This window comes from Passer domesticus, chromosome 6, assembly GCF_036417665.1.
Source record: "Passer domesticus isolate bPasDom1 chromosome 6, bPasDom1.hap1, whole genome shotgun sequence".
Lineage (NCBI taxonomy): Eukaryota > Metazoa > Chordata > Aves > Passeriformes > Passeridae > Passer > Passer domesticus.
The window spans coordinates 47,848,932-47,858,794 of NC_087479.1; the positions used below are offsets into that span (position 1 = coordinate 47,848,932).

Below are 9,863 nucleotides of genomic sequence, written 5' to 3' on the forward strand. Positions count from 1 at the left end.
GCATTAACACTGCTTCTCCTTATTTTCATCCCCTACAATCACTGGGCTGATCCCATTTTCCCCCCTAGACCATTCCTCCAGGGAAAGCACCACAGTTATAGCCCGGGCAGTGTCCAGTGCCACGGGGAAGTCAGGAAAGGCTGTGGCAGCTGGAGGTGATATTTAAGAGGCACGTGTGAGCCTGCAGTCCCTTCCTCTTGGACACCTTTCATTTTGTCACTCCTCCATGATAGTTGACACAGGGCTGATCCAGCTTCCCAGCCAAGGGCAGGGCTGTGCTTAATGAACTTGTTCACGCTGTTTCTCCAGCAGTATTTGCTCAGGTATGCGCCATGTGCAGCATCACCCTTGGACTTTGAGCGCTGCTCTCCTCCCCGATGACCGGCACCCCTGCCGGTGTGTGCAGGCCAAACCGCAGAGGTGAGCTTACCGAGCAGGGCACGGCCCCTTTGAAGAGGCTGGCAGCGTTCCCAGGGAGTCGGCAGGGTCAGCGGCCCATTTCCAGGGAACAAATCAGAGCTGGAGCCAAACCCATTTCCGCTGCAAATCACTCCTCTGGAGTATAGGGCCAGGCTTTGATATTCCACTGCAGCTTGCACATCTGTGGGGAGGGTCAGAAAAAAGGTGGGGGCTGTGTGATGCTCCTGGGGTTGATGAGTGAGCCAGGAATGGTTTGGCTGAGCTTTTCAGGGAGGGATGGGCTGGGAATTGCTCTGGGGAGACCACGGTGGCCATCCCTGCTTGTGGGGTAGGGCAGGGGCTGCAGAACATATGTGGGGCTGTGACCTGGCATGTGAAGAGCTGCAGGCTCTTCCCTGAGAGCCAACACTGTATCTCACTTTTCAGTGTGATTTATTTTGTTTCAGTGAGGGGAACAGCCCAGTCTGATTTACAATTAGGCTGTTAATCTACCTTTTCAGGGCAGATGCTGGTCTGCTCTATAAAACCACTTTCTGACCAAAAGGCCCCGTAAACATAAGGGAGCTGGAGCCAACCAGGAGCAGAGCTGGATATTAAGCAGAAATCAATAGGATATTTTCAATTTGGCCCCAAAATGAAACAGGGAATGGTCTTTGTGCACAGGAAATGGGACACCACTTCAAAAAGAGGGGGAAAAAAAAAAAACAAAACCAAAAAAACCCCAACAGGCAGCAAGTCAGGAGCATACAAGGAACATCTGGAGGAAGGCTCGTGGTGTGGAAAGGCTGCAGGACTTGGCATGTTTGTGCACACCTAGCTTCAAAAGTTCCAGTAAGAGAACCAGAATTTCCTTTTAAATGAAACTTGTATCTGTAGATGCAGGGTCAGAAGACCACTTTGGTCTCTGTCTTTCTGCTTTTGCTTTCATCTGGGCGATTTTTCTTGTGCATTTATCCATCATTTTGAAATATTCAAAGCTTCCCCCAGCTGTCACCTTAGTAAACTTGCCTTAATACTGGCCAAATCAGAAAACTGCTCGGGAAAAAAAAGGGGGGGGAGGGAAGTGAAAAAATGGCTCACAGTAGAAAAAGATAGGTTCTTGCTGAATAGGCACTCTAGTTTTGAACATATGTCCATTGTATGAAGGCTCCACATTTTTACCTAACATGGGTTAGTTAAGTGGATAAAAGAATAAAAAGAAGGTCTAGTAAAGTACCACATGGTGTCTGCCATTGTGACCATGCAGAAATTAAAAAAAAAAAAAAAAAAGCAGGTTTTAAAATTCAATTACATTTACTGAGACAGAAAGCAAAGGTGACTGCAGCTGAATCCAAAATGGGCAGCAGAGCCAAACCACGAGCAATTTCCTACAGGAACATTTCTCTGGAAAGAATGGAAACCTGCAAGGAGCTCAGAGCCATCTGGTCCAGGAAACGTGGCAATTCCACACAAGTAAGTAGCACAGCCCTAATCCTAGTGCATGCCATGGTAGCTGGTCACTGCTGATACAAGAATATAGCGTTAGTTCTGCCTGAGGAAAGAAAAAATATTTATATTGCCCTATTGTTTAAATAATAAGGTGAAGCAGGGCAGTGGTTTCATCTCCGCACCTGGGGAAGGGGTGGGAGATGTGATGGAGCCCTGCACTGTACCCTGGCACCAGGGCTTGGGACAAGTGTCACAGGGTGCTGTGAGTGCGTGTGGGTAGTGGATGGCTTTGATAATTAAGGGCCATGACCAAGCTGCAGCTAATGGGAGCTTTGGGTGATTGCAGCTCAGTGCTGCTGCTGCTCTCTCTGTCCAAGCTGGGGCTGGCAGCTGGGAGGATCCTGTCACTCCCTTTAGTTTGGGTTTAGTTGTGTTTCCAGTGAGAGAAAGAGAAGGGATTTTTTTCTTGCAGCCCAGCACATCGCTGTGGCTGTGCCTCGACAGTGTGTGAGCTCCCAAACACAACCACCTTTAATATAAAGCTGCCTTTAATATAAAGTCATCAGGCACTGACCCTTCCTTGTCTCCCAAAGACTGGACGTCTCCGGGAATCTCAAAATTTAGGAATTTGTCTCTGTTCTTAGGAAGAGGGGGGAAATAACACAGTGGGGAGTGTGAACCAGAGGAAGGTGGTGGGAAGCAGACTGACATTCAGTCACAGGAGCCTTGTCCCACATGGCCATGTCCCTCTTCCCACACTTGCCAGGGGTGCTGGCACCACCCTCTGCTTTGCCCCAAAGCAATCTCCAATTTACTAGGGGCATTTTAAAAGCCTAAATGGCAATTTGGCATGGAAGTGTGGCTTCGTCCCCCTCCCAGGAGAAGGGACCAGCATTCAGCCACTCGGGGGAGTGTGCTTGTAGTGTGTCGTGGATAGGAAGGGATTATTTCATGGGTGTGGGGTGGGATGGCCACACTCGGCCTCCACGGATGGGCTGGTGCTGCCAGCTCTTGCAGGCTGCATCGATGGCTCTGCGGTGACACGTGGCTCTGCAGTGAGTGCCCGCTCCAGAGGAGGGCTTTGGTCATCGTTTCCAGGCGTCACGCACCCTGCTGCTGGCAACACCGGGTTGCCTTAGCTACGTGAGTCATGGCAACAAAGCACGGCAGCCAGGCAGGCACTGCCAGGAGCAGCCCGAGCTTTGAGGTCAGGGATGAGGATGGATAGGGATCACGCCGAGGAAAAATGCCAATAAAAAGGGGGTTTCCTCAATTTAACACCACACGCCCATCAGTAGGAACTGCTGCATTTTTTTTGTGGGATTTAGCCATGCATTTATCCCACCAGGGTTTCCAGCTGGCCCCAACATTGCATCTCCCTCCCAAAAGATGCAGGAGCTCCTGCTGCAGCTATTGGCCATTGCAGGGTACTGGCATTCCTGCAGCTGTCTTGGGTTTGTTCCCACTGCCCCTCTGTAATGCTGGAGCTGTGCTTCTCTCCCTGGGCTCTGTCCCTGGAGAAGGACCCCTAATTTTGCTGGCATTAATGCAGGCTTCTCAGTGGCAGAGGGAAGTGGAGACTGAAGGCTGTAAAGTTGCTTTTATTATAATGATTTCAACATGACATCTGTAGGGGAAAAAGCTGGTTTACAGGACTGACATTGTAATCCTGGCAGCTGAAGTCGATTAGTAACAGAGAAACATATGGTCCTGCATTGTAAATTGCTGCCCTCCATGTTTATATTGGGGCGTAGCTGTATCCACAGGCACTTTTAGCTGGAGCTCGGCATAGTGACCACTGGGTCTCCTAGGAAACTTGTACTCAAAAAACCCTAAATAGCTGTAAACTAAAAGGGTGGGTTGTTACTGGGGAAAATCTGTGATGAGAAGAGCTTTTTCATGTTTTTCTCATTTTATTCCATTTTTCCACATCTTTATACTCCTTAAAATATTTGTTTGGGTATTTTTGTTTGTTTGGTTGTTTTTTTGTGTTTTTGTTGTTGTTGTTGTTGTTCTTGGTTTTTGTTTTTTTTTTGTTTGTTTGGGAGGCTTTTTTTGTTTGTTTTTATTTTTTTGTTTTTTAAAGACTGTTCCAGAGTATCTCTGGGAAGTTTTTGGCTATAGTTCCTTAATATTCTCTTCCTTCAGAAATGTCCTGGGACAAATTGGTGCCATTGGGTCCCTCCAAACTCCACTGGTGAGCTGGTGGGTGCCAGTCCCTCTGTGGGCAGGACCTCCTGGAGCAGCATTGAGCACACCAGGGCCAGCTGCCCATATTGGAGATGCCCTGGGAGGAAGCTCAGTGTCCCTTGGGGATGTTCAGACCTTTCCATGAACACAGAGAGGGCTTGGCTGCATCACTCCAAGATGGCCAAGCTCAGGTGAAGAAGCTCTTTTAGGGACACTTCACTGGGAAAGGTCTCAGCCAGGGGGGTGAAGGCCACCCAGGCTGTTTGTTGGGTGATTACAGTAAATGATAGGCAGCAAGGCCGGAGCTTTTGGATTAATTTAAACAAGGGCATCAGAGGAAGCATCTTTGCTCAATCTGGGAGATCCTTTTTTGTACCATACGCAAGCCATGGATTAATCAGCTATAGCACGTAGCTCAGCTTGCTCAATTTACTAATATTTATCTGACTAAGACTCTTTTTTCCTGAGAAGCATGAAATGTCTCATCCCACTGAGTCAGTGTGTTACCATTACATGTTGTAAACTGCTGCAGACAGTCATGGAGCAGTTGTGAGGAGCTGGGAAGAAAAGATGTCATTTCCCGTCAGCCGGTCCTTGGCTGTGCTCTGCAGCACACAGCCAAATAAGGGTGGGAATGTGCCAAATCAAACCTGCTTAGGAGGACTCCAGGCACTAAAGTTCCATACTAGGATTAAAAACCGGGGGGAGAGGGGCTGTTTTGCTCTGTCTCTTCCCAGCAGCCTGGGCATGACTCTGTGTGTGGTGTGTTCCCCACTCTTGGACGCTGTGTAGCTGTTAATTTGGTTGTTAAAATAAAAATGGAAAAATAAGTAGTATCTGGTCTTTCGAGCTGTTGGTCCTAATACCCACATCTCTGAGCCTCTTGGCCCAATTTCAAGCCCATTTGGCAGGAATACAGCAGGTAAAAAGATGCTGCAAGATCCCTGTGTAGCTTGGAGGAGCCTGGATGGATCTTCATGCAGGTGAGGAAGCTGTTGACCCCACAGTTTGGGTTTGGTCCAGGACTGCTGTTTAGATGCTGGTAGACCTCAGTACAGCCTGTTCTCACAATTCTCTTCACAAAGCAGCTTGCTGAGCACCATGGGGGGATCCATGAATACCCTGAGATGTCAGTGGGGAGGACAGAACCCCATCACAGGGCCCTGTGGGACCCGTGGGACTCAGTACTTCCCTTTCTGCCAAGGGAATGGAAAGCCCAGCCAGTGGCTTGCCAAGCCCTGCCCTGAACTGTGAGGTTATTTACTGACCCCTCTGAATGCTGTCAACATTTTCCCATGTCCTGTGAGCTCAGGAGATGTTTAGGCTACAGCTCACAGTTTTAAAATGACGGGACATTCCCCTGCTGAAGGATACAACTTCTCATACTAAATCTCTTGGGACAAATATTTGGGATATCTTTATTTTCAGCAGCAACAATAAATGTCTGAGACCTCAGCCTGGGCTGACATGATGAGCTCTTTGCATAGGAAGTCCCTGGTGGTTTCAGCTCGTGCCTTTCAGCCTGACATTGCCTGCCTGCTGCCAGCCAGCCTTTTATTGCCCTGCTGTGCTTTTACCAGAGATTGTGAAGGGCCAGGCTTTGCAGAAATACGCTGACACTGCATGCTGAAGGTCACTGCTCCACATTACCTGTCCTTTCGAAATCTGCCAAGACCCAGGAAGTGGCTTTTATCCATCTTTGTCCTGTCTGTATCTGTGTGTGGAGACTGTGGCAGCTCCAGTGCTGCCACAAGTGGCAGGATGTCCTGTGTCACACAGGTCAGTGTGACCCATGTCCCCACCTGGCTGTCCTCACAGCACTGCACTGAGCTCCCTGTTGGTGCATCCTCCTGCCCCTGCTTTCTGAATTTTGCCTGTGGGGTTTTTTTTTTAACAGTGTATGAACTTTTAGAGTAAACACTGAAAAGGATCACAGGACTGCCTAACCACAACACCAGCAAACTTTAGTGAGTCGGGGGGAATATAAGGTCATGGTACTGTCCAGCTTTGGGATGTTTCCTGTCTCCAGGAGGGCTGGGAAGCCATCAAAGAGAAACTCCTCCAGTGCATCATTCCCAGAAGCGGCTGTGGGAAGTAGCTGGAGGGGAAAGAGCATCCTTTCCCTCCTGGACAGCTGGGGTGTGTGTGGCAGGCCAGGTGGTAGAGCTGATATTGTGTTTCACATTGTGCTTTGGCTGCCAATTTTTCTTTTCGAAGCTGGGACACTGCACTGTGGCAGGTGTGAAGGGAAGCAGTTAGATGAGGGTTTAAGATTTTTTTTCCTGTTTTCTCCTGAGGCTTTTACCTTCTTGCCAGTGTTTTCACTGCTGTGATCTTTGCCTGCTACCATTACCCTGCTTCTCCCCCCACTAAACCTGTACCCATGGCCAGGTATCTGCTGGAGCTGAGGATGCTCTGCTGCCTGGCTGGCAGTGCTCAGGAAGCCTGGAGGGAAACAGGGGTCTCATAGTGGATTAAAATGCAAAAAATACTCTCTAGGCATCAGCTTCAGGTCCTTCAGTGACATCTGAAAGCCATGGGGGAGGAAAAACTCCTAAAAACTTTGCATAAAATGAAAAATGGAAATTAGTAATGTGTATTTTTCCAATTCTGATTGGTTTTCCAAGATCTCACCTATTGCTAATTTGTCTCCCCATTCCTACCACCAAATAAATAAAAGGGTTTGTGGTTAGTCCAGTAGTCCTGATATGTGGATGTGGTGTTTATAAGCTCCACGTGCCTCCCAATTTGTACCTGTCCTTTGCCTCATGGCTCGTGTGGCAGGGGACAGCAGGAGTCTGCTCGCTCCTCGAGTTAATATTTGCTAATGGGGCTAAAATGTAAAAGTCAAACTTTCTTCTTTCCTGCTGGTTACTCAGCCCACCTCATACTCAAACACCTGGCCCCACCTGGGCAAATATTTGCAATGAGTAGCTCAGGGCATGTCCCACCAGGCTGAGAGCTGGGGCTGGGCAAGCATCAGTGATGCTCTTATTCTCCTCCTGGTGGTCCCTGTGCTGCTTGGCTGAGCCAGGAGGAAATCCTAAGCCATAAAAAGCTCATGGTTTATTTTATTTTTTTTTTTTCCTGCTCTGTTAGAGAAACTACAATTTGGTGACATGGAGAAATGAGTTTGAGGAGACCTCTGTGTGTTTTGTGGAGGGAGCAAAAAGCCAGTGTTTTAGGAGATGGGTTTGAGCCTGGTGGCCCAGTGGCCCTGGGCAGTGTGGGAGCCCAGTGACTGCAGCAATTTACGAGTGGAAAAAAAGATGAAGGGAGAAAGTTTGTGATAAAGCAGGGAGGCAGTTAAGAGGAGGAAATGAGGGTGCTTGGCACGTAACCTTGGCCAGCTCTGCTCCCCCGGACAAGCCAAAAATAGATTTCCCTGGAGGCAGGGCAGCCCAGGTTAAAGTGGAATGATGAACGGGGGATGCAGCCACGGCACAGAGGAGCAGGGGGAGCAGGACAGAGATGGGCTCAGCCAAGAGCATCCTGCTGCTTTATTTGGGGCAGTTTTGTTCCCCCTTCCCAGGGGTTTCCCCTGGAATCTGGCTCCCATACTTTCCCCACTGTATGTCCTCTGTCAGCTCAGTGGGGCTCTGGTACAGCTGCAGGGGTGGGGAGGAAGTTATTTGCATTGATCTGAAAACTCAGGACCTCTCTTACACTGATAATACTGTGACAGCTTAAAACACAGAAACCCCTTTCCTGTGGGGTAATCGCTGAGAGCTGGCTGGGACAAATGTCACAAAATCTTAGCTGTTAGTCCCAAATTACTGGTGTCCTTTAAAGAGGGATCTTTTCTTCAGCCGAGGACAGGTGGCACGGACTGGCATTTACCACCCAGGATAGGTTTATCTGAGCTTCTCTGGAGGTGTTGTAACCAGGGTTGCTACATCAGGGATAAACTGCTTTAAATTCCTTGTTTCCTCATTATCGGCTCTCGGCCATTTGTAGTGCAGAGCCCTGCTGGCCTTTGGAGCCCGGAAACAACCTCCAACCAGAGCAAAATGAGTTAAATGGCTTGGCAGGCAGCCAGGATGACTAAGTCATTCTTCCAGCCTTACTGGAGCAGGAGTCAGGCATGGAACCGGACACATTTCCCATAATTGGAAACCCCTGCTCAGAACTGCGGGATCTGAGGCTGCAGCAAAAGCTGGGGAGGCCACGGGCAGGGCACTCCAGAGGGGACATGCATGCCCGTCACTGTGCCTGTTTGCAGGAGCAGTAACCCAAGGACACAAATAGCAAATCACACATTTGGCCAAAATACTGGAAAACGAGGCTGGAGTTTCCGACGCAGACACTGCCAGCCCCCTTTCACTGCCAAGGCTTTTCTAAAAGCCTTTTTGGACTCCCATGGGAGTGTGCACATGGCACATCTCCAGCTTTAACCTTCCTCATGAGAGTGAGGTGAGAATGGAGCCTCTCTATGCGAGAGCAGGAGGAAAAACATTTTATTTCAGTGGGAACACCTCTTTTCTTCCTGCCATGGAGGACAGGCCTTATCTGTGGGCACTCCAGCAACGCGTGACAGCAGCCAAGCAGCCCGTGGGAGCTGTGTGGGTGCTGGAGCACCCACAGCTCACTGAACCACCCATCCAGCCACCCTGCCGGCGCCACCCGGCCCATGGCACCACTGACACCCATCATCACCACCGGATGCTGCTGGGAAATGGGCAGTGGAAGAAGAAAAGCGGCACCCCTGGGCTGCTCCCCTGGGCGGAGGTGTCCGTGGCACTGGGATTTTTGGCTCTGGCTGGCCTCTGAGCGCATTTCTTTGCAGCACACCCAGCCGCAGCCTCTCCCATGGCTGATAACGAGCTTGACCTTTATCTTTGGTGACTCACGGCTGCTCCTGTTTCACTTGCCTGTCAAGGGCCGGCTGTCTCCTCCATGGGAAAACTCTCTGAGTGTTGACCAGGGGCAGGAGAAGCACAACCACACCTGCAGCCAGAAATCCCCTTCAGCCACAGCCATTCCACCACTTATCATCCTTTGGTGCCTCACTCGCTGCTTCTGCTTCTGGTGTGAAGCCAGGCTCTAGCAGTGATGGCTGCTCACAGATGGAGGAGGATGAAGATGAGGATGAGGATGAGGATGAGGATGAGGATGAGGATGAGGATGAGGATGAGGATGAGGATGAGGCTGCCCCAAGGGAAGGGCACTCTGTTCCTCAGCCTGAGCTGCAGGAAGGCGGTTTTCATTCTCTGCAAGCAGTTGCTGCATGTCATCTTGGATCAAGTGATTTCTCATCCAGCAGTAATGAGGGAAGAAAGGGGGGAAAGGCCTTCATCTCGTGAGAAAGCTGGGTACTGGGATGGAGAAGCAGCTGTCTCTGTGGGAGCAGACTGCATTTCTCTGGGAGATGACAGGTTGTGGGTCACTGTAAAGCAGTCCCCTCCACAAACCATGCTGTGATCGATGATTGCTGCGGGTAGTGAGGGCGATGAGCTTTTGTGGAGCATCTGGGACCCCCGGGCAAAGGAAGTGGGAAGGCAGGGAGGAGAGGGAGGAGGTTTGTGCTTGCAGGGGGCTGGCACAGAGCCTGCAGCGGAATCTCAGCCCCGACCTTCAAAGGGAGGAGGCTGCTGGCTCAGTGCTGACTGTCCCAGCTCCCACCTGGGTGTTTAAAAAGGCAGGTTTCACTTCTCCCTGCTTAAAGGCGACCTTGTTCTCCCATCTGGCGCGGGGCTGGCCGGCAGCAGGGGTGACTCAGCCTGCCCACGCAGAGCCGCCAGCTCCAGCTCTGTTTGACGAGCAGGTGAACTGATGGTAGCTCACAAGGCCCTTGGACCTTGCCCTCTTTCCCTTCTCTCCCCTTT

The 9,863-nt window shown here is 50.2% G+C and overlaps 1 long non-coding RNA gene across 1 annotated transcript; it reads left to right on the forward strand.

Annotated features, from left to right (window-relative positions):
* Positions 1-430: 430 nt before the first annotated feature.
* On the forward strand, positions 431-4,871 carry LOC135303445 (uncharacterized). The gene is made up of 2 exons (XR_010364922.1): positions 431-1,872; positions 3,997-4,871. It is a non-coding gene; the product is annotated as an uncharacterized LOC135303445 (long non-coding RNA).
* The last annotated feature ends 4,992 nt before the right edge of the window (positions 4,872-9,863 follow it).